The sequence below is a fragment of the Mauremys reevesii genome, linkage group 1 (genome assembly GCF_016161935.1).
Source record: "Mauremys reevesii isolate NIE-2019 linkage group 1, ASM1616193v1, whole genome shotgun sequence".
In the NCBI taxonomy this organism is placed as follows: Eukaryota; Metazoa; Chordata; order Testudines; family Geoemydidae; genus Mauremys; species Mauremys reevesii.
The window spans coordinates 182,935,896-182,961,612 of NC_052623.1; the positions used below are offsets into that span (position 1 = coordinate 182,935,896).

General features: G+C 42.3%; 1 protein-coding gene and 1 long non-coding RNA gene across 20 annotated transcripts in view; one reads left to right on the top strand and one right to left on the bottom strand.

Moving 5' to 3' along the window:
• ROBO1 (roundabout guidance receptor 1) overlaps positions 1 to 25,717 on the bottom strand; it is a 1,025,913-nt gene that overhangs the window by 465,901 nt on the left and 534,295 nt on the right. The window lies entirely within an intron of this gene.
• LOC120402118 overlaps positions 3,208 to 25,717 on the top strand; it is a 79,757-nt gene continuing 57,247 nt past the window's right edge. For 2 of the 3 annotated variants that reach the window (XR_005596995.1, XR_005596997.1), the window contains exons 1-2: positions 3,208 to 3,454; positions 6,237 to 6,427. This is a non-coding gene — a long non-coding RNA (uncharacterized LOC120402118). Of the gene's footprint in view, positions 3,455 to 6,236; positions 6,428 to 8,031; positions 8,075 to 25,717 lie in introns of those variants that run through there. The other variant, XR_005596991.1, reaches the window with a different exon arrangement.

Sequence of the window (25,717 nt, forward strand, 5' to 3'; positions counted from 1 at the left end):
TACCAGGTACAATGTAATACCAGCCCTCACTGTGCATTGCAGAAAATATCTAATTTTCACTGTCTCTCTCCTGTAATTGGTTGAAATATTATTTTAAAGTCTTTTTTATTTTTTTTAAGTGAAAGACGACATCATTCTGAGGAAATTTATGCAATTTAAGCAAGGCCCATACAAAGCAATTAGTTTCAAGATCAGAGGTGACTTTTTTTTCCCCCTTAACTAATGCTAGTTTAAGCTTTTATTCATGAGCCTACAAAGGAACATGCACAAAAAAAGAGGGATGTCAACAGACAGGACCAAGACATTTTTTCCTAACATATTTATAGATAAATAACCTTCTGGAGAGCAAACACTTTTATATAGAAACCACAGTTTGCTTAAAACTGAGCAATAGGCAAGAGTATATGCAGGTTTTACAGTCTAAAAATTTGTAAAGGCAGGGAACATAATGGTTGGATGCCTGGGAAGTTTTAGGTTAATTCATTCAAAACATATTAAGTAAGAATACATTTGGTGGTTTTCCTTCTGTCCACAATACCACCACCTGCCTTAAAATGACTACTGTGAGTTAGTCCTCCCCCAAAGCATACAGCCAGTTCGTGCTCTCCAGTGTATTACATATTCTCAGTGGTAATGTACTATTTTTCCTCCAAATACCACAGCATCTGGGAACTTGGGGATCTGCGGCAAACTGGAGGGAGGCAAGGAATAGTGACTTTACACTGCATTTTCCTGTCAGCAGAACCACCAGCAGTATCAACACCTACTCCATACACTCTATTGGCAGCGTGGCTCCTTTACAAGCAGTGATGCCTAATATGAGGGATGCCATAAAAGAGCAATGCGGCCCCTCTGCAAGGAGGGAGCTTCGATTTCTTATTATTTCCCAGGATAACATGGTTTCAGGCCATGCTGAGCACTTTACAAAAATTATTTTAAGCCTCACAACAGCCCTGCTGGGTAGCTAAGGATTATTATCTTATAGAAAAACAGGTTGGGAGAGGTGAAATAACTTATCTGGGGCAAACCTGGAACTCAGAGCTATAAGACACCCAGCTCTATGCACTAGACAAATCCTTCATCAGCAACCATCAGCTTCAGTATCTCCCAAAGCAATCCATTTATCAAATGTAATGTACAAAATCATTCCTAAAGTACTAGGATCTCCCAAATCTCTCCTCCCTCACCCATGTGAATGACTGTGGAGATCACAGTAGTTCACAGAAATTTATTTTACATGTAAGCACTAATGTGTCTACTTTCCCCTCGCTGCTCCAAACACAATTCACACAATTTTTTGGGGGTTTGGCTTGGTGCACAAAAGGCACTGAGAATGAAACACTAAGCCCATCTGAAGCATTCTTCCCAATCTTGGCTACTTCGAGGGTCTTTCCCTCAGAACTACTCACCTCACATTCTATGCCCTCTCTGGATTCTGATCCCAACAGAGCCCATCTAAATTAATGGGAGTATGAGAATTTAAGGCCACAAAGGACTACCATATCATCTAGTGTGACCTCCCACCCAGCACCCACACACTAAATCCAACAACCAAAATTAAGCCAAAATATTACAGGCCACAGGAGGCTAAACCAATTTGGTCCATAGGCAGAACATAGGAGAGACCGAGGTACACCAATGCCTGAGGCCCCTGCAATAGCAGGGACCTGATTAAGTGAGATATACCCAAATAATCCTGGCAAGTGACCTGAACAGTTGGCTGCAAAGGAAAGCAAGCCTCCTCGCCAAGTCATTGTCAATATGGCCTGGGGGAAAATTCCTCCCTGACCCCACACATAGGAATCAGTTAAACTCAGAGCTTGTGAGCTAGAACCAGCCAGCTAAGCGTATGAGAGAGAGAATACTTGGTGACACCTCAGAGCACTGGCTTGCCTCTGTCCAGTATCCCATCTCCAGCTGTGGTCATGTCTGATGCTTCAGAGCAAGAAAAAAAAATACCCAGAATACACTGGGGAGGAAGGAGGAATCCTGACTGAAGCCTGAGCATAGGGTACTTAAAACATAAACTAGAAGAAACCCCCGGGGCTGTCAATCCCTGCCCCTCACCAATACAAACAAACCCATCATGCAATTTGACTCATAAATTTGTCCAACTCTCTCTTAAAACTAATTAAGTTGTTTGCCCCCCACAACTCCTGTTGGGAGGCTGTTCCAGAAAAAAATGGTTACTAACCTCTCATAACTGTTGTCCTTTGAGATGTGTTGCTCATGGAATCTCTGGAATTGCAGATCTTTTCACCGGTATAAGGGGTGCTGCCAGCCCCGAACACTCTTAGTTCCTTCTTGCCAGTAACTCTAACAGGGGGGTAGGAGGGTCGGTCATGGAATGGACATGAGCAACACATCTCAAAGAACAACAGTTCTGAAAGGTTAGTAACTGTTTATTCTTCTTTGAGTGCTTGCTACAAGCAGTACCCCTGGAAATGGGCTCGGAGTCCATGGATGTGCTGACTGCAACAGTGCTCTCCCGAAACTGTCACAGTCATGGGCCTGTTGGGTGATGGCATAGTGGGACATGAAGGTATGAACCGACAACCAGGTTGTGGCTCTGTAGATGTCCTGGATTGGTACCTGTGCAAGGAATGCTTCTGACAAAGCCTGGGCTCTTCTGGAATGTGTGGTCACAATGGCCAGAGGTGGAAGGTTTGCCTGCTCGTAGCAAGCTCAGATAAAAGCAGTTATCCAGGACGAGATTCTTTGGGTCGACATGGGTACCCTCTCATCCTTTCCACTATTGCTACAAAGAGCAGTGTGGACTTGCAGAAGGTTTTAATTCTCTCAATATAAAAGGCGAGGGTGTATGACGCCGATGTTCCTCAGAGGTTTTATGAGGCTTTGGGAAGACGGCAGTAGAAAGATGGCCTGGTTGTTGTGGAATTGTGGCACAATCTTTAGTAGGAAGGCTGGATGGGGGGGCGCAGTTGGTACTGAAGTCTGGTGGCGCATAGGCTAGGTACCAATGATGTGCCCTGGGTGGAGCAAAAGATTCTCCTTCAGACTCTGAAGAGGAGTCTTTTGGAGAACATGGTGGAACTGTACCCATTTCTGCCTCCACGCAGTCTGGTGATGAGTCAGTGACTGCGATGCCAGGATCATGGTAGACTTACACCTAGAGGGAGGTGGGGGTGCCAGTGCTGGGAAGGAGCCCGACGCTCCCTGTTCTCTTCTGCTTCCAGTTGCCTTGGCTGGTGGGTGCCCCCTTGCAGTAGTCAGGAACAGGAGAGAGAAGAGGTCCTTCACTGCTTGGAAAGCCTCTGGTATCGAAAGGACTGTCAGACCGCTGGCACTGTGGCAGCTTTTGGCAGTTGGCGGAGGGTTCTGCACTGGACTCAACACCCTAGGCAACGGTGCCATCTCTGGCTCAGGGAGGAAAAGTGGCCCAACACAGGTCTCACTGTAATGGCATCTCCCTGCTTGTCCTTTCTCTGCACTGGTGAGTACCCTCTCTTAGTGCACTGCTTCCTGTGCTTCTTCCTCAGCACTGGAGATTGAGAATGGTGCCAGGAAGAGCAAGGTGCCAGGGGACCGCTTTGCACGGGTATCAAAATGCTTGGTGCTGATTTGGAGCGGCTCGGCGCCGATGCAGGTCTGAGGATGGCCTTCAGCTGAATGCCCCTGTCTTTTTAGTGCAAGGTCTGAAGTCCCTGCAGATCTGGCAGTTGTCCTCTACGTGGGTTTCCCCCACACTCTTAAAGCAGCGGCTTGCAGGTCACTCACTGGCATAGGTTTACTGCAGAAGGCACATGACTTGAGACCTGGGAATCAGGGCATGCCCAGCACCTGGGGTGAAGAGTCCCTAGACATAGGGGCTAACTATTCACACTACTATATATACACTAACACTATGTATAAGAACCATGTACACTTACTATAATAAATATGAACAGAGGAGAGTCCAAACAACTGGGGAAGACGCCTTGCCACAGCAAGAAGGATCGTTCCAGCAACCATCACAGACGGTAAGAAGGAATTGAGAGGGTGCCGGACCAGAGGCGCCCCCTTATACCAGCACATATGCGTGTGATTCCAGAAGGCAGTAGAGACAACCCCAACAAATACCACTAAGGGAAAAATCTCCGGCAACAGTACATGCGCACGCACACACCTAGCATGAAATGGACATGAACAAACACTTGAAAAAGAACCTCACCTCTGTGATGGTTGGGAACCTTTTCTATTTTCCAGAGTGAATTTGTTCCTGGCCAATTTTTACTATTTGTTCTCATGCTAACATTGTCCTACTACCAGAGACTGCTAATTTCCCCATTTACTTAGCTGGAGGTTTACTTAGCTGGAGCTACACGTTTATACATGGAGAACATGGGTAAGGCCCACCGTCTGATGGAAAAGGGGACTGCATTCATTGTTGACCCACCACCAGCAGAGGCAGCCCTGGATCAAGACAAGCTGGTGAAATGGTGGACTGAGAGTCAACAACAACAGCAAGCTGCCCAGCTCCAGCAGCAGCAGCAACTGCTACAAACCCCGAGAGCTCAGGAGCAGCAGCTCATATGGGAGCAGGGGGCCCAGCAGCAGTAGCAACAGGGGCAATATGCTCAGCAACTGGACACTTTACTGCCCAGCCTCTCCAGTCCCACCACTGGAGGTCTGGTAGTGCCAGCGACCTCTTCGATGCCACTCTGCCTCACAAAAGTAGGATCTGAGGACTATGCAGAATCATTCTTAATTATGTTTGAGCGTGTCGCCTCGGCCGAAGGCTGGGACCTGACTCAGTGGGCCACTCTGCTGGTCCCTTATCTAACGGGGTGTCCCACGCCGTGTATTGTGCCCTCTCCGATGAGGAGGCACGTGATTATCAGGCTGTAAAGGCGGCAATCCTAGACACATTGGACATTACCCCCAAAACCGTCCAATGCCAGTTTCGGGGAAAAACCTACCCATCAGGGGCTCGAACCCAAATCACGGCCCAGGAACTGAGAGACGCACGCTGGTGGTGGCTGCAACTGGAGCGATGCTCTGCCACAGAGGTAACTGAACAGAACCTTACGGAGCAGTTCCAACATATCCTTCCCCCTCATGGGAGAACATGGGTAATGCGGCATCACCTCACCACCTTGAGCGCAATGGTATGCCTTATAGAAGACTTCCTAGCCACGGAGAGTGCCACGCAGGGCTGCCTTCCCCCACAGATGTGTTGTCGTGGCTGGGGGAAGGGGACCTGACCAGCTCCGGAAACCGGGGGCTGGGTTTGGGGGGGAGGTGTATAGCAAAGGGGCGTGGCCTCCCTCATAGACTGACAGTGAGGCAGAGCCAGATGTCCCCTGGTAGGTGGAACCCAGAAAGCCTAGGCCACCATGCCAGAAGCAGAACGGGAAGTATAAGAGGCAGGCTGTGCAGCTGAATTGAGGTGGAACCGCCGAGGGAGACAGATGCTTCCAGCCTGCTGCTGGAGCTGGAACCCATGGAAGACTTCGGCTGTCCCAAGGAGCCTGCCCAGGTACCAGGACTGCCTGGCACGCTCAACACTGAAGAGTTGGTGAGACTGCCACTTGCAGTGTTCCCCAGGGAAACAGAGAAAGCAGCCCAGGGGAACCAGACTACCATCCGTCCGTGGAGCCGGCGGAGACATGGTCAGCGTGTTGTGGGTGGATTCTCCACTGACCCAGTGGCAGACCACTCTGCCACTGTTAGGGCCCTGGGCTGGGACATGGTGGAGTTGGGTGGGCCCACGTCCTCCCTGTCACCCCATCCCTAGGGTGGCAGTACTCCCCCTCCTTAGGCTAGGAGGCCGGCACTCTTCAGAGCACCATAGATTGTAGTTGGTGCTCACCCCTTGCCTGAGCCCCATAGAGTGTGTTTGGCACTTAACCCCCTGCTGGCACCCTAGACTGCTTGCTGAATGCTCACTGCCCTATTGGGGCCCTAGACTGCTTCCTGAGGCCCCCACCTTTGCTGAGGGCCTGGGCCCCCCTGAACCAGTCACAGCTACTCTGCCTAAGGGTCAACCTTTGACTGTGTGGGTGCCCCGCCCTGGCGGAGGGCCTGGGCCCCTGAACTATTCACTGCCCTACTCTGCCTATGGGTTGAGGGGGCAGAGACTGCTAATTTCCTCATTTACCTAGCTTGTTGTTGAAGTGGGTGTAGCAAAGGAGCGTGGCCTCCCTAAGAGAAGACAGTGAGGGAGAGCCACACACACCTTTACAGTTGGTATACTGCTTTTTTTCATCATAGACTGAAAATCTCTTGTTTTACAGGAGGGAAATTGGTGCTCATTCACAGAACAATACAACAAATTCTTAAACGGAGGATTGCAACAATCAGCTTAAAATCTATCGCATAAATGAAGGGAAGTACATGTGAAATCTGTGGACAACCTACATCCTTCAAAAGAAGCTAGCACAAAAATTGGTTTCAAAAACCTCTTTAAACCCTCTGCAGCTCAAAGGTGAGTGGAGTTCTTTGTATGATGTTATCTTCAGCAGTACAGTGCAATGGTTAAAAAAATACAAGGACTGATCTGCTAGGAAACAAGTAATACATGTTTGCTTTCCCTGCCTGAATTTGTATTCCTCTGAAAGACGAGACTCCAGGAAAACTCAGACATAACCCCCCACACTAAAATATTGCCACTGGCGTCTGCTTAAGGACTGATATAATAGGCCAATCATTTTGGGGGCATCATGTCCTTTTTTAAAAAAAGTTCCCACACTCAGATGGCTGTCAATGGTGGTGCCAGTGAACCGTTACTCAAAGCCCCCCAAACACTTTGTAAACTAGAAGCTGGGAGGACAATAGTAAATTTCAGTCCTAGAAAGAGATAGTGTACTGAATGCACAATACCAAGCTTTGTCTGCTTGGGGCTACTGTTGAAGGAGAAGGCTACTTAATCTCCTCATTTGCCCAGGGGATTCTAACTGTTTTAATGTGTCCTTTTTGAGAGCCTGTGAACTGGAGAATATAGGCTGGTAACAACTTTCTTTAGGACTACATCGGCAAAACCAAAAGCTGCCAACACAGAAAGCTAGCACAGTGGTGCTAATGAGCACAAAGAAGACCTTTAACTGTTTTTACAGCTATCATGGCTAGGGTTTCATGTCATTCTTTGGTGAAGGAACTAATTCTTTGGCTTGTTTTATAAGAGTCTAGCTTCTGTCCCAGTGTGGAGGATGGCCTCTTCACCCATTTTTTTAAAATAATAATGAAGCCTGATGCATCTTTAATGAACTGTGGGATTTCTGGGTTTTCTCCTTTTAATATACAGTGCAGACAGAAACCTGTATGTTCTTGATGACTTTAAAAATATATTACACTTTAATTAAGGACTACTACTGGTGAAAGTATGTTAAAAAGGTCAGTATATATTAATACTCAGGGGTAAATTCATATGTAGCAGAGTTATATCACTGTGAACTGGTAAAAATTAGAGAAGAGACTGTTAATGCTTAGTTTGAGGATAAATGAGAGCTGCTGCTTTCTGTATTTCTACAAAAGGATGGATATTTTCAATAATCTGGCATTTTCTCTGTTACGTGTTATGCAAAGTTTTTTTTAAGCATAAAAAATACAAAATTGTAAATGTGGGGATAGAGATATTAAAACATATGCAATAATACAAATACAGAGTATAGGTCCAATAGTTTGACTGTCATGTTACTGTTAATGGGAACATTTAAATGAGACAATAAAACTCCATTCAAGAAACTTTTCAGAGAAGTGTGGGATTGCTGAACAAGATAAAACTTAACATATGAAAGTACTATGCTATAAGCACAAGACTTTCCTTTACCTAACAAAGTATTTTAATGTACTTAGTCTTACTGGTCATGCATTCTGTAGCATAATTTGGCCATAATGAGCATAAATCATATTTTCTGCTAGGTCACATGATATTCTTTCTATAGTGATGGGAATGGAGACTGAACACCCAATATGTGTGTGGCTGTATGTGTGTCCATCCTTCCTTTTCTCCTTATCACTCCCTCTCTCAGTCATCCTTCCTGTTTTTCCTCAATTTTTGTATTAAAAAATTCAAATATTAATGCACTGCAGCTGCGGCCCAAGTGCTAACGAGAGACCCAGGGCAAGAGGACAGGTTCAAGAGCTGCAGGTTGTGTGCTTTTTCCTGCAGTAGCTAAGGGTAAGCAGCACATTTATCTCTTCATTTTAGCACTTCTTATCAAATACTGTATGAACCATAAATAACAGACTATCAGCTATTCTACGAGCTCCAGCACACCCGCAGGTCTCAAAGCACACTAGTTGTCTGTTCTCTCTTTGTGAATGCACTCTATGTCAGTCTCATGAGGAATCACACATATTTACTCATTTAACCAAAACAAAAACAAGATGATCAGATTACAACCATGAAAAATATATGTTGTGGTTAATCTGGAAGCATTAAATTAAACCTGTTTATAGTACTTTTGGGCCCTCTCTAGCCAAAATGATCTGCATGGGCTTAACTTATTCTGAAGCATGTTCTGCTGTACAACAAATCTGCTTTCATATCAGCTCGTGCCTCTTGAGAATAGCCATGCAGGTGAGAATTTATGCTGAGAGGTTGGATTTACACCCATGGGTCATGAGCTAGATTCATGACCCAATTTAGTAAAATGCTGATAATGTTTCTTGTTAACATGCTTTGGATGCAGAGTGTTTCAGGCAGGGTAATTTATTTATATGGCTGAGGTTCCTTCTTCTGGGACTCCCTGGTATTTGGCTTGTGGCTACCAATTGGCCTGGTAAAGTTATGAACACCTACATCAATACGGCCCAAGTCTCCTCTCATTTTTAGTGGGGTAAATCATAAGTAGCTTCAGTGAAGACAATGGAGCTACACTGGTATTAGAAGAGAACCAGATTTATAGTATCTAAGTATCAGCATATCTTTTACTATATATCCTTTACCATCTACACATCTCATATTGACCCATACAAAGTTAAAGGACTCATGTGAGCAAGGTTAGGATAAGAGAAAGGCTGCAGTCAGTATTCTACAGGCTCTAACAAATGGGTTTTATTTAGTCAGAAATAAACCCAGCAGATGCTGAGATCCAGAAGCCAATAGAGCAAATTCAACTCAGTCGTTCTCTAGAGAATTTTTGTTTGGCTAATTCCCTGTATTTCTGTTCAACTAAAATTCCTTTTATTATGGCTCAGTATTCAGAGATTTTCTATGCTGCCAAGTGAACTGATTTGATTTTCCCCAGGAATCATGGCAGCAATTCCATGCAATTCAAAACCATGGAATTCAACTGCTCTACACTTCCCTTCTTCCCCTGCAGTCCTTACATGGAGGCTCAAGCCAAACCTTCCCTCGTGTTTTACGGAACGTGTATGACAGAGCAGACAAATGGTCCACTCTACTCAGCATATTGAAAGCACCACCTGAGATCAGCAATATATGTTTACCTAAAAAGACAATAATGAATAACGATTTAAGGCCCATTGCTGTTGGAGAGAAAGGATGAACACCCACACCCACATGATGGAATACAATACTAATTTACAAAATACCCAGGCTGGCCCAGGGGCCAAACCCTAAGACTCCCCAGGTAAGCCTGAGCTAACAGTGTTGCAGAAAGCTGAGTGGTCAGCCTCTAGAACAAAGGAATATCCAGTATTACCCAAGAGTGACTTCTCCAGCTGGATAGGAAGCAGCACTGATGAGCTCCAAACTTGGCTTAGGGACTAGATCTTGTTCCTCAATCAGGTCTGCTTTGTGATGCTTGGGGGGGTGCAAAGCAGACAAAATGGAGCAAATGAACAGCTGAAGATTCACTTGGGTAAGAAAATCCTCAAATGGCAAAGGTCTGGTATAGCCAGTCTTATGCCATCTGAACTTGAAGCCCCCATATAGCAGGTGTGTCATGTGCTTGGTGGAGGGGAAGTGCACATGGCTGGAGGACGCTTGTGCTCCCTTGCTGCCAGAATGGCCCTTTGGAGGCCATGGCAGCTAGGAATAAATTGGCCCTGAGACTACTCTAAATTATACTGGGTTTAAATATCCCAGGATCACATGGCATAAAGGGTGTATGCAGCCACCTTTGTCCCTCTTGCTTAGGTCTTGTACTGAGCATTGCTCAGTTGGACTGAAGGATCAGACTCCATGTCTTCTCAGTCAGAAAGATGGCCTGACATAGAGCCTAATATATGTGGGGTATTTAAAGCAGGAGAGAAAATTCCAAGTGTGGAAAGTGGAATCTGTTCTTTTGGTTTGAAGAGGGAAATTCATCTACATTTACAACATAATTTATGCCATAAAAATAGTTACTTGGCCTCAGACAGCTGGTTTGGGATCCTCATGAATCAGGCAAGAAAGTGGGGAAGTGGAGATAGGAAGATTCATTATGTGAAATCTCCCTCCCCATTTGGCTCTCTCAAACCCAAATCTGTGCATCAGAACAGAAAGGCTTCAGTGGCTTGGCTGCACGTGAAGCCAAATTCTGCAACCTACTCTGACTTCTGTGGATGGACAGAGCCCCTTGGTAGTTATAAATTACAGAGATCCCTGCACTAATGTAAACATAGCTGCATTCACACATCTGTGTCCTATTAAATGAACAGTGGTTGCCAAAACAAGTATTATCATTTCCACCAATAAATAAATAATATTCTTAGGGCTAGTCACAAGCAAACTTCGCTTTACTGACATGGTTAACCCTGCCTCCACAGATTAGTGCTGGGGCTCCAATCCCATGGGCAACATGAGCTTTGTGTGTAAAGCAAGAGCTGTTCCGTATTGCAGTAATACAAAATACATAATTTCTGGAAACTTTACAACTCCAGTGGAACTTCACTAATTCAGAATGAGTGAGAGCCCCATTGTGAATTATTCAGTTTTGTGAATTAGGGAATTCGTTGCAAGTCCTCCCATTCAGTATCTTTGTGGATGGATCCAGGGAAGGAATCCACCTTCTTTCTCCTCCAGCCTTGTTCCCCCCTCCCCTCAGAAGCTGTGAAGCAGTTGTGGAACCGTTTCACATACACTAATACAGCCATGAAACAGTAGTAGCCAACCATATACCCCCTGCACCCCACCTGCTTTCATGGGAGAAGTATCATTCTAGCAGCATGTTTTACAGCAGATTTATAAATCATACTACAATATGGTATATGTCCTAGAACCCTATTAATTATTATCAGACTGAACTGAAACTAAACTACACATCTCAAATTACATGAAGATTGCCTTTTTATGGAGAAACATTGATTTTATATTGTTTAATGATGAGCAAATCCTGTCCCCTCATTGGTAGGTGTGGAGGGCCCCCTGGTGGTGGAACTGGTACAGCGAGCAGTGCGTGACTAGAGGGCAGCTTCTCCACTGTGGATCTCAGCTCCATGGCTGTTCTCTATGCACCATCAAACAAGAGGGTTGAGAGGGAAGGCTGTGGGGAAGCTAGTATTATGGCTGCCTGTGCTATACCGGCTCTGTAGTTAAACAGTAATTCACTCTCTAGTTCTGTCAAACTGACATCTTTTACAAGCACTGAGAATTCACAGTTTTCTTTTCTAATGTAAAAGAAAAGGTGTAAAGTAATAAAATGGATAATGTCTATCTTCCTTCCTCTCCCATCTCTCCAGGGTGTTAAGGCACACTATATGGTACTCTTTAGCTTTAAAGGTTTATTGCCTCACTCTGTAAATATGATTTTGTTTAAATTTCACTAACAGATCCTGTATTTTGTCTGCATTCCCCTCCTCATGGAGGGCTTACTAAAAGGCATTTTTTTGCCAAATCAAAAGCTTTCCTCTTTAGAATTAGCCTGCTCCTCCTGACTGATTCCTTTCAGTGGTATCACAATCCAGTATTTTTGAACAATGATGGGAGAAGGAATAGAGGGAAATCAATGGAAACATGAATGATGGGAACCAGGGAAACTTACAGTGGTGTCATTATCTTTAAATTACCTGGAGCTGTATTTAAGAAAGCATAGTAACTTGTATGTTGTGATCTCTTTAGATAGATACCTCCAGGTAACTTGAAAATTAGTAAAACTAGTCAATAAGACATTTAAAAAACAGTGTGTGAATGTGTATACACACATGTGTGCCCTCAAATACCCAAATCTTTGCCATATGCAGCTAATTATTTTCTTGTAGTAGACAGTCAGAAGTGGTTCTAGTTGGGAGGGATCTGAATTCAGACCATTGCAGACCAATTCAGAAAGGGAACTCCATGTATAGAAAGAGATATTTGTGACAGAAGTGAATGGACATGTAAAGGATAGTATATTTGGCAGAGCAGATGGGATGAGGGAGCAGCATGAAAACAAATAGGAGGAGATAAGTAGGGCGGGGCAAAGTTATGCAAGGACAAGCTCTGGATGCAGTGTACGTTGAGGAAGCCAGTGGAAGGATGCAAAAGTGGTCGGGGGGGACAGTCAAATGTGAGATTCAATGCAACAAAGCCATAATTCTGCTGATGGCCAAAGAGACATATTTTTCTCCCCTCATGGAGAGTGTTCACCTGCTAGCACGTTTCCTTAGACAGTATCAATATATTCAGAAGAAGGTAATATGCAGAAAATAAGTATATTTTGCAGTTTAAAAAAATTAGGAAAACTATACTGTGTGAATACTTAACAGTTTGATACACTGAATCTGTTAAATACAGTACTCATTATATGCTGATTGAATTTACAGTCCTCAGTGGGATCAATTTGCTTATTACAGATGCCTCCCCACCCCCGCCGGGTTATGCAAACCTGATTTACGCAAATCCGCACTTATGGAAAAAGTTTTGTAATTTAGAAATAGGAGGTGGGTTTTGGGTTTTTTTTGGGGAGGGGGGGCGCGGGTTGGTGTAGTGGTTGGATATACATTATATGTATACGGAATAGAATGCTTGCATAAGTCAGGGAGTGTCTGTATAACTTTTGTAGAAACAAGTATACACAATAGCAAAAGCTGTGCAATCACTCCTCACAACCATCTGTCTTCATTTTCTTGTAGCTTTCTGAAGCATTTGTCTTTTGGCAGAGTTAGAACAGTGGTGATTTTACCCTCCCTAAACGTTCAATCTATTTAGCATTGGAGAGTGTGGAAATTAATTGGCGCGTAAGGGGCACTTTTTGGCTTGGCTACAACTCAAAATGCTGGACAAAAAACCCCACATACACTTCTATTTGGTACTAAGAGGAGCACAAGCTGCCTAGTAAAAAGGTGTAATAGAAGTGCTGTTTCTGAGGCATGGTCTTCACTATGAATTTAGGATTGTATAACTATGTCACTCAGGAGTGTGAAAAATCCAAACCCTTGAGCGACACAGTTAAACTGACATATCCCTTGGTGAAGACGGTGCATGGTTGCCAGGAGAATTCTCCCGTTGACCTGGTTACTGTCTCTAGGGGAGGTGGAGTATCTATTCTGATGAGAGAAGCCCTCCTACATTTTAAGTGTAGACCAGCCTTTAGTACTTCTGGCCTGGTGCACATGGAGACATTCTGTCAGTCTCTTCCATAGCCAGGCAAAACACTTCCAGCCTCCAGTATTTAACTGACACAATGGCACGCATAAGGCTTCTCTGCATACTTCTGGTTGTAAATGCTGAAATGGAGCACTGAAAGTACAGACAAGTCAAGAAAGCTAAGATAGCTGAAAGTCACATGGCAAGATTAAATCACCATGGGAAGAGGAAGGGCGAATTTGTGGCTAAGGCAATGGTTTCCCAATGTTTGGGTTTGAAGTCCCCCACTCCCATTGCGATGGAGCTGTGCCCACCTTCCACCTTGGCCTTTCACACTGTGGCATGGTTGCTTCATCTCACCTATGTTTTGTCCATCCTTTTCCTCTGTCACATCTTTATGAAAGAGAGGTCACCTCCCTCCTAAAGGTAGAGGTGTAGGCTAGCCACAGGTCTTATGGGAAGGGCCCTGCCTTGGGAGTCAGATCACTGGGTTGTAGGCCCAGTTCAGCCGTGTGACTTTAGGCAAGTCATTTAACCTCTTGGGACCTCTGTTTCCCCTCCTACTTTTTGTCTATTTAGTTTGTAAGATCTTTGGGCCAGGGCATTTGTACAGTGCCTAACGCAATGGGGTTCTGATCTCGGTTAGGGTCTTTAGGCACTAGTTTAATACCAATAATAATAATTAAAGTGTAGCAACAGGATTCCAGGCTGTGCCTCAGCTCTTCCATTATGAGTGTGGGCAAGTCACTGAGGCCAAAGGTGTTTGTTTTCTTTCTTTTTAATGTAAATACATGGGCCTGATTCTCCTCTCCTAGTTACTCTTGATTTACACTGATGTCAATCAGATGAAAATCAGAGCCCTTAAATGTAACAATCATAAGATGCTTTTTTGGCTAAAGTCCAAAGCTGTATTAGTTTTATTTGGCAAAGTCTAATAATACCATCATTAATCATTTTATGTTTTAATAACTTACTCCCAATGAAATAAGTGATTAATCTTCTTAATATCTGGCCTGTCTATTGTCTTGTATTTTCTTTGTCTTCTTTAATATGGTTGGCAAGTGTAATTTGTGAGCGTGTGTGTTTATGAATCACATTTGCTCGTTAGGTTCATATATATCTGGCATCTTAGAGATAAGGATGTATTATATAATGTGTACACTTGAAATTTATTTATTTGTGCATATGCAGTATCAATACACACTTTTTCAGCATTAGATCATGCTATTTAGGCACAGTCCAGGGTAAGGGCTGGTGAGACAATGTTGCATCACCCTAAGGTGAGCACTGGAAGATATTCAGCTTTAGGGTGGCAGAACACTTCTCTGAGCCTCCCAAACAAGGGGAAAGGAATACTTGCTATAGCAACCCTCAATGGGGTGCAGCTTATTTCCCTTGAACACCCATGCTGTGGGGTAGTGGGGAGGTGAGACCATGGTTCCATCTTCTCCCTCCCCACTTTAGAGCACTGTGCAATGCTCAGAGACTAGGGAAAGGGCAGTCTCTACACACATTTCTTCAGACCTTTGCTCCCTCCTTCCACGTGCACTGATGTCAGCATTAGAGAGTATCTGTCCATTTGCCTTAAAAAAGTGAAAATTCCAACACATTGTTTGCAATTGCAACCAGTGAGGGCTGTATTTAGCAAATAAATAAAATCACGTTTGTGATCATCCACTGATAGACCATAGACTTTGAAGGCTTTGTGATTCTTTAAATGGCAGGCTGTCGTGTTTTTTAAATGCCATATACTCTGCTTTCCCCTGACAGCAAAAGATCTGGTAACATTTGTGTGGATTAATTAAAACAGATGTTTGTACAGTATGTGCACCAGGTATTATGACTATGTCTACATACAAGGTTATGAAAAAAAAGGGATTGTGCTACATCATATGCTGTTTTCTAGGTCTCCACTAGAGGGAGATCACTAGAAAGCAGAATAAACATTCTTTCAATGTCTAAAAAACAAGTGTAGGACAATGATCACATTTCTGTTTAAGCAGGCCTCTTTGGATGACTTTGTGTTTAAGGAATCATAATCAAACCAAAAGCTGCCTATACTTGTTTTCCAAAGAGTTCACAACAATATATTTATGCAAAGGAAACTCCTGCAAATTATTATTATTTTTCGTTGATTAAAGTTTTTTTCATATTTGAAACTGTAAGCAGATTTCTCGTTTTTGAGCTGCTTTTTATTAAGACTTGTTGGTTTGGTAATTATTTGTTTATATCCTCTTTTGGGATAATAAAACTTCAATTTATGTTCATTAAAAATGTAAGAAATACGGTATCACACGTTGATATTTTGCCCTTCTCTTAATATTTATAGTTATACTACATCTATTCTAAATCACAAGGAAATACTTTAGAATGTCAAATGATCTACATTTATTGGTTTCAGCCTGTCTTGATTATCAGTGCCTAGAGAGAGAGGGTAGTTGCTCATATAAATAGGGAGAAACCATTTAAATCATATTAGGCTTTAGAACGTAGAATTATTTGTAAGAATGCAAAATTATAACTCTTTTCAGTTTGTATATTTAATAAAAAAGAGACAATGAAACAAGTCTGGGAGCATGCCTTGTCCCAGCACTCACTCCTTCCACTAATTAATGTATTTTAGTTATTTGCTTAGGCATATATTCTTCTACTGATGTGCCCTCATGACTCCCATTAAGAGGATAATATATCCCTATACTTTACCGTGGGTCCAAATTTCTAACATTATCAGGAGCCATCCTTACTCTCACTTGAGGAAGGAGATCAGGATCAGTGTAACTCTGCTCCTTTTGTGTTGAAGTACCATATATATAGTGAGCTTCATTCTACATAGTTTTGCCCATTGAGTAGTCATTTATACCTGTGCAAAGTGAGGGTAAAATATTGCCTAATCAAAATGGCAGCATTCTTCACACCTAGACGAAGTGGGTAAGTGACTATACCAGGGGCAAAGACCAGTATACATACAATATTTAAATATGTTTTTTTATGTTTTTTGTGTGTGCACAAAAATCAGATGGAGTACATGACAGGTGAGCGTGGTACAAAAGGTTTTATTGTCATGAAATTTGGAATATTCACATTATTCACAAACACACTATACTGGTCAGCTCAAAGAAGAGCTGATATAACCTTAATACTATATGATATTAGCAAGTTTCTATCTATGTCACATATGTTGTAGAAAAATGATTTTAGGAATGCCTGAGTTCCATATTGCCCTGCTTATAAATCCAGATGCTTCACGTAGAAAGTCTCTCACCAATCTTGCCCTTCCTGTGTCTAAATCGGGTGTAATTTTAGGGGGAAATTACATATTTGGGGAAAAGAGGAAGCCTTTCTCTACCAGGAAAATTTTCAAATAACTGTACAGGCAGCTAAGATTTTACAATGCAGTTAGGATGCGTAAGGGCTGCTATAGCAGATCAGACTTGAGCTCAGTCGAGTGTAGTACCCTTTCTCAGACTGTGGCCAGCACCAGATGCTTCAGAGGAAGATTGAGGAAACTTTGTATTAGTAAAACCTTGCACTATGGCACTAAAAATAGCAGTGTAAGCATTCCTGCTTGGGCTGAAGGTCAGGATCTGAGACCCACCCCTCTTGCTGGGTTTCAGAGCCTGAGCTCCAGCCCAAGTGGAAAATCTAAACTACTATTTTTAGTGCCATAGTGCAAGGCTCATGAGTCCGAGTCTGTAGCTGTGGATTCTCAGACTTGCTGTCTTAAGGCATAGGTGCTGAAACTAGAGGTACTGGGGGTGCTACCGCACCCCCTGGCTTGAAGTGGTTTCCATCATATACAAGGTTTACAGTTTGGTTCAATGGCTCTCAGCACCCCCACTGTACACATTTTTCCAGTATCCCTGCCTTGATGGTTTTGTTTGCTGGGTTTTTTTGCAGTGTAGACATACCCAAAGGGTTCTCTCAAAGCCATGTCTCTAAGAGGCCAGCATGATTTAAAAATGAAGGGTTGAATTGTGGCCCCATTGGCAAAATACCCATTGACTTCAATGGGGCCAGGATTTTGCATAATATTTCTAATTTTCCAGAGAAGGATGAGCAGTAAAAGCAGTACATTTTTCAAATGTTTTGATGTCTTTACTTCCTTATGTAAATATAAAATATTCAGATTCACTATTTTGTCATGAAACGATAGGCAGCACATTTAACGTTCAACAGTGATATGAACTGTGTATTCACAAAATGTTATCATCTGACCTGAGAATACTTTACATATAACTCAGAATGACAGGGATTAGCAATATAACATGTAGAAGTCTCTTATTTTTGCCACGGAGGTACAGTGCAGGCAGCAGTACTGAGAACTTCTTATATACTTTGTCCTGTGAATGACCTCAACTTTGATGTACCACAAAATTAATTCAGCATATCATCCTGCTTCTTGGCCTCCCTTTAATAGAGACTGTCATTCCTGCCAGATTATCCCATATAAAGTGATTTGATAATATGAACTGATTTCCAAAATGAATTAACCAAGACGCAAACTCTTTTCATAATTAAGTTGGCATTTGAATCTGAACTGCAGCTCCAGAAGTATTACAGTGCTTTTATCCAATAAGCTACTTGGCCCTTAACACATTAATATTTTTTCTTATTAAAGATGTAATCCTATTTTAATCTTTCTAACTATACAGAGCATATTACGTGAAGATGAGAACATTCTAAACAGCCAGTAATAAGGTGATGCCTTTGTTCCCACAAGAGAGAGAGCTAACACCTGTACAACTTTTAAACCACAACACTGAGTCACTTGGCATGACATTAAAAAGGATGACACTGTTTTGGATTTCTATCCACTTATGTTCTGCCAAAACACTTACACTATATTTTTTTGAAGTATGTCATGTTGATTACCATTTCTAAAGAGGATTGCTTTTCCGTAGGTGAAAGATTGTGCTCATAGTCTGTTAAGATATTAACACTTTCACCTGTTGTTATAATCCCATAAATGTTACTAGAACACACCGAACAGTTTGTGAGTTCCAGTAACTAAAATCTAAATGTGCAACCTGATTGTGTGTTCTACTCTACACTAGTCTTCAGTTATTTACAGTTAATATGAAAATTGAGTTTTTAAATGATTTATTACTTTTTGTGGACTTCCTCAAGCATTCCATACATGCAGATGTTGTAGTATACAATAGCCAGGTTAAAGTTGATAGGTTCCCTATATGTGGTTTGTGAGATTATCCAACATTGTTTGGAAGTTTGAAAGGATCTGAAAGTTTAAAATGATCAACATTATAATATATATAACACCTAAGATGTACTACGTGTTTTATGGAATAAACAAAATTATGGTCCCTGCCATAAGGAATTTATAATCTAATTTTGGACATGAGCACAAACAGCAATAGGAGGGAGGAGGAAAAAAAGGGAAAGGGACAACAAGCATTACAAAAATGTTCCCATGCATTTACTTTGCCTTAAAATGTTTTGCTTACTGTTTTGAGCAGCCTGGTTGTGTCATTTACTTTACCTTATAAAAGTTCAACACATTGAAATGTGTTAACATAAGTATCCCCAGAAAATTAATATTCTCAATAAAGGCCCAAATCTAAGAAGTGCTGAACACACACAAATAAAAGTGGGCAGATGTGGGCCCAGTTATGGGTGATTCTGGGTTGATTTCTGGTCTTTTCACCACAGTTATCTGAAATGTGATTGCGTATATGTGTGTGGGGGGGCGGTGTCTTGTCTGGTTTCAGTGCAAAGCCAGGTGAAACACCATCATTTTGACTTTTTATGTCAACACAAATTTCAGAGAAAATTCAGGGAGAAGCAAAAGCACACAATGGGAAAAGCCTCACAAACTCCCAGGAAACCAAAACTACTGAGTCTTGTACAGTTCTATTCACTAAAAACTAGCCTTCCTTCCTTCTGGATTATATTAATATTACGAGCCTGGTCCTGAACACATGGCTATTAATGGGCGTATTGCCACTGGCATCAAATGGGGCAGGGTCGAGCCTTAGGTCATTGGAAGATGGAACAAGGATTAGGAGAAAGTGACTTCTGTCTCCTCCTCTTGAATGTATTCTTGATGGGAAATATTTTCATACAGCCTGACATTATCTTTAAATTCCAACTGGTATGTTGTTTTAGGACCATTTTATAAAACAAGGATAGTTTATTGGTCTAAGACTGTAAACGAAAAGCAATTATAGAACACCTCTACCTCAGGGAAAATCTGACACATCTATTCAGCCTCAAAGAAATATGTTAGGAATTTCATACAGGTTGAATTAAATGCTACAATTAACATTTCTATTTTTTTTTCCTTCAGTCCAAGTTCTTGTGATTTTTGATCAGTTCACAATTCTTCTGTTACTCTCTGTCACTTATGTAAGTAACTCTAATCACAATAAAGAATTTATTAGATAAATTTTGCCACTTTTAGTGAATTGACCACAATCAGTTTGTAAAATTGTCAATTTTATACATTATTCAAGATTTACTGAATACAGTTAGTGAATGTACTAGTTTGTTCTCTAGCTTATTGCTGTGAGTATTCAATATGCAAAATTCAAAGGGTGAAATCCTATCTCAATTGAATTCAAAAGTAAAACTCCCATTGACTTCAGTGGGGTGAGGATTTTACCCAAACGGAAGCTCCAGACAAACTGGGAACATGGTGAATGCCCATAGGAGAAAATTAGAGAGAGGTTTTGGGTTGGGTGCTGGCTGAAAGAGGCTTGGAGCTGTGAGCAAAAACACTGTCCTCTGTTGTTTGATTCCTCCTGTGTTCAGGGAAATGGGACTCTGTAAATTCTTTGGAAATATACACAATTACATCAGTAAAATACCTGGCTTTCACCTTCTTCTTCTCCTAACTGGAACAACCTACAAGACCCCAAATTTTGGCTAACTGCTCAGGTCAAAGGAGTAACTCTCTCTCTCTCTCTCTCTCTCTCTGTGTATATATGGGGGGGGGGAATTTGGTACGGAACTCTTTATAACTGATATAATTTGGAATAAAAAACCCATTCAAATCTCAGTGAAAGGTTCAGTTCTGATCTGATATCACAGTGAGGATCTAGGTATAAACATCAGAGGTGAGAAGGACCTTAAGATTTTGCTTTTGGGTCATATACAAAACTGGATGTAGCCTACTTTCCTGGTCTGGTACTGACTCTGGTCTGGTCTGGTACTGAAACCTTCATCTAGTGGTACTTGTAATTTAAGTATCATGTAATTATATTGATTTTTTTGGTCAAGTCAGTTTTCAACTACATCTTTGAGGAAAAAGGCCAGTGCATTAATCCACTAAGCTATTTATTACTTAAATATTAATCAAGAGGTCAATTAATGTTTTCATTGCTTTTGTGAATGAGTAATGAAGTACTGCTCAGAGTTCTTGGGAGCGTGTATTGTTACATGAGGGTCTGATTGCATTCCTTCTATTCAAACAGTCTTAAAGAAAGTTCTTTATTATGCCACTTCAAGCCCCTAAACATTTTGCATATCATGTGACCAGGAGTAGATATTCTACTGGAATCTGATATCTATATACTGAACACACAGAAATATAAGGTCTTCAAACATTCTAGAATTCAGACTACTCTCCCTTACTGTCTATATATCATAGTGAAAGGGATTAATTAATACCCAGCTGATTTTAACAGCAAGGATGAAAGATTTTCATAGGGACTTTAAGAGACTTTCAGGCTCCTAATCAGACTTAATAAAATATTCAAAATGGGGAGAGGGGAGAGTCAGAGGGAGGATTGTAGGTTTATTTGTCAGAGCCTGACTAACCACTTTACTGAAACAGATTCATCATAATGAGAAACAAACTATGGTTCTGGTATACACCTCCCTGTCATTTACAAGGACTGGATAGAATTTACTGCACCCCATTATGGGTAATGTTCTTTAATCTATGAATTGTGTCATTTTGGGTAGGAATCAGATTCTGTTTCCTTACACAAATGGGACTTAGTCTTGAGGAGCTAATTTTGTTATCTAATGAGGCTCCAGACTGCCACAAAACGATCATGGAGCGACATCCTGATATTCTTTGCCTCCTAATTATGTGTGTTGGTTATTAACTATAAAATTGTCCCAGCCTGAAAGCATGCTGGATATCTCAGCAGGTAGCAAAGCTGCCAGATGGCAGCACATGGAAGAACTAGTTCAAAATCTTCATGCTAGTGTAATCTTGCTCGCTGTCTCTCTAGCATCTGCTGCTTTTCATTCAAGCTCCTTTGCAATGTTGCTCAATGGTGTGGGGGGCAGAAAAGAGCGAGTGGGAGAAAATAACTCATTCAAGGACAGTCTCGATTTCTCATTTAGTTTTCTATGATTGCCTCAAGTTTGGGGGTGTTTTGTTTTGTTTTCCTACTACTGTTATCTTTTAAGATAAGGTTGATTGAATATCTAACTCTTCAAATTTTTTATTATTTGTATTGTGGTAGTGCCTAGAAGACACAGTTATGGTCCAGGACTTTGTGCTAGGTCCTGTACAAACACAGAGCATGTGTTATGAGAGTTATGTCAAGGATGCTCTGAGTTCTGGTGGATAGGCATTCTTTAGCATGGGATTTTTCAATCTTGATAAATAAATAGTAATTCCATCCCAAGCAATATAGTTTTCATTGAGGAAGCTTAGTTGGTTAAAAACTTTATTTAACCACTTTGGAAATTGCCATGTCATCAATTTTAGAGGCAGACACCAATGGAAAGAATTTCCCCACTACATGAACAACAGAAAGAGAAAAACACACGTTACCAGGAGGGTAGAAAGGAAAAGACATAACAAAGGATCTTATGTTCTCACATGATCAGCTTTCACCAGGCATAATTGTGAGGTGTATTGCATGAAAGAGCCTCAGTCCATAGAGAAAGCATGGGGAAGAGATGGCAAAATCATAACAAATATAAGTACCATGAATCCTGGATCTATGCTAATATGGAGGTAAGGTAGAAAAAATTTCTTGTGTGCTTTGTGAGGTACTTCCCTTTCCAGAAGACAAGCTACAGTCTACCTGCACCCCCCTCCAATCTGGCTCATCTGTTTGTGATATTCCATTGCCTCTGATGACCATCCGTACATGAAGTGGGTGCCAGGAGCAATGTGCAAATAGGACTACAGACAGAGAATGAATGATGGCTGTGTATGCATGTGGTCTTGTATCCCTCGCAGAACAGGGCTGAAGCCCAGTTTTGTTGTTATGCCTTGGGTTACACATGAAGATAGTTAATGCACCCAGGAAATCTATGTGTAGGCCAGCAACCTGTTTAGTGGACATATTTAAATTGCACTTTTCAAGACCTGGTTTTGGTGATCCCAGGCTGCTTGATAACAGGATCCTTTCTTCCTGCTCAAAGGGATAACATCAGTGGTACCAACCAGTTATGACCGGTACCTTGACCATGGCCAGCTTTCAGGTTTAACCTGCCATTCTCCACTTCTTTCTCACTATTGTAGGAATGGGAAGCTACTTGGGTAACTGCTATAACTATCACAATATCCTCATGCTAGACTGATAACACCTACTGAGACCCCACTTATGGAAAATAAATTATATAAACACAGCCACAAATAACACATACAATTTAAAAGGGCAAGAATAGACATCCGTGCTGGCCTTTGTTATACTGTGCATCTGTCCATTCAGACCTACTCAAATTTGGCCAATGGAAAAATAGCAATATATTTTTCACCTCTGCCCTAAAATATATACTGTGGCAGAGCTCTGACCTTGCTCCTGTGGGTCCTGCGCTTCTAGGCGGTTTATGCTTAGCCTCAGTGGCTCACTGTGACCCTCCACGTAGCCCTTCTCTCTCTCTAGGGCCAGGGTTACAGTCTACTGAGCCCTTTTCATCATAGGCTGCAAGGAGGTTGGTGAGAGAACTCCCACAGTCTCTGTTCAGCCTCCTGTCCTGACAGGGACCTGACTTCCCCTTCCAGGAGCTGTTCCTGTAGTGGTGGGTTGGGGGGAACCCGGGCCCGCCCTCTACTCCGGGTTCCAGCCCAGGGACCCTAATGGTAGCAGTTGTTGGCAGCCAACCTTTCACTGCCAGAGTTGCTACATTTCCCTGGGCCACTTCCCCACAGCTCTCCTGCTTCTCCCTTCTTCACCCTTACCTTAGGGCTCCTTTAACGATGTTTTAGGGTGTCTTCAGTAACCAGCCCTTCAGCCACACTTCCTCTCCTCTGGCTCCCTGGCTCCCCTGCCTGACTGGAGTGAGCCCTTTTTATAGTAACAGCAGGGCCTTAATTAGAGTCAGGTGGTCACATTAACTGAATGGCCTCACCTGACTCTTTACAGGTTAATTAGAGTCAGGTGTTCTCATTAGCCTGGAGCAGCCCCTGCTCTGGTCAGTCAGGGAACAGAAAACTGTTAATCCAGTGGCCAGTATATCTGCCTTCAGCTATTCTGCTGTACCCAACTGGCCTGAGTCTATCACAATACATTTGGAATTTTTTTTTCAAACTTTTGTTCAGACAGTTCCTTCATGTTGAGAAAGGGAAATGATTATTACTTGTTGTATTGCAGTATCACCCAAATGATTTAATGAAAATGAGGTCCCCATTGAGATAGGTGCTGTACTAACAGACTAAAGAGATAGCTCCTGCCCCACAAATCTTATTTTACTATTATAGACTGTGTTTCTCGGTGAGCTGAATGTCCAGCAAAGAAGCAGAATGAAGAGTGGGAATCAGGATGGGACTATTATAAATAAGTAGCCGTTATCCACTGAAAAGAATCATGAGGTACCCAGTCTTCACTGCTGGCAGAAAGGAGGGACTTCCCTTAGGATGAGATTTCATTTGCAGGATTCAGTAAGTTGGCTGAGTGAGCCAATTGTTAACACCCATACTGCAGGGACAAGGGTCTTATCAGTTGAGCACAGGCACCAAGCCATCCTGACATGGCTCTAGCTATGGGCAGACCATATGTGTTGTATTGAATATGTTTGTTAAAGTAATTATTCCCATTTAGGACAACTCTGCCTGCTTGACTTTCTTCACCTTTGGCATTACTAATTAAGTTCTGAGCTCCATTAATTTTAAAACTTACAAATTATTGTGTTTTCTTCATCCACATTAATATTTTTCCTACCACATAAATCTGATGTATAACTGACTGACAATAAGATCATCACCTCCTTCTCCATTGGGAGGAATCTTGTGGAATGAGGTGTGAAATAACAACAAACCAACGGAAAAAAAAAAAAACCTAACCCCCACCTACCTTCAGTAGGAAAGCCAAGTTTTGTAAATATGTCAACAAGGTGAAGAAACGTGAAATATTCTCTGTGCTTCAGTAAGCAGTCTGTATGTGCACAATTAAATCTCTAGTGCTGTCAGGTTACCTAGCTTTCTACTTCGCTGCTGTTGTATTGTGATAAATCATTTATCATTTATAAATTGTTATTTAAGGTGAGTTTACTTATTGTAAGAGGAGAAAATACATTATCCTGAGCTTAGATAAAATAGCAGGTAGTCCTGGAGCCTTGACATTTCCCTTGTCTCTCAGAAAATTCCCTGTATAGCAGGGTGAATTTATTAAGTAACACTGAGTTTCTGTAAAAGACATAGTCTTCTCACAGGCTAGGAGGAATTTTAAGACTCTAGTAATGAGTACAGGGTAACTTACTTTTCTTTAAGATGATGAAAATTTTAGATGTCTGGTAAATGACATACTGTCACTGAGATGTATCATCTTGTTTTTTCAGTACTGTCAATTTATTTGGTGCTGTAGAGTAAACAAAAATAAAGACATCCCCTTCCCCTAGGAACTTACAGTTTGTTTTCACTGAGTTTATATGACCTCCTATGACCTGACATGTTATCTTAGGCAGGTACTATCTTAATGAATGGAGGTTTGTTTTTATTTTAACTCACCTGCTTAAGATGGTTGACATGTTTGGGTTAATATTTTATCCCATATACTCTAGAACAGGGGTGGGCAAACTTTTTGGCCCAAGGGCCACATCTGGGTGGGGAAATTGCATGCAGGGCCATGAATGTAGCGCTGGGGCAGGCAGTTGGGGTATGGGAGGGGGTGCAGTGTGCGGGAAGGGGTGCAGTGTGCAGGAAGGGGCTTAGGGCAAGGGGTTGGAGCAGAGGAGGGGTGTGAGGTGAACGAGGGGGCTCAGAGAAGGGGGTTAGAGTGCAAGAGGGGGTGCAGAGTGAGGGAGGGGGCTCAGGGCAGGCGTGCAGGGCGGAGTGTGGGAGGGGCTCAGGGAAGGGGGTTGGAGTGCAGGAGGGGTGCAAGGTGCAGTGGGGACTCAGGGCAGGGAGTTAGGGTGCAGGAGAGGCGCAGGGTGTGGCAAGGGGCTCAGGGCAGGGAGTTG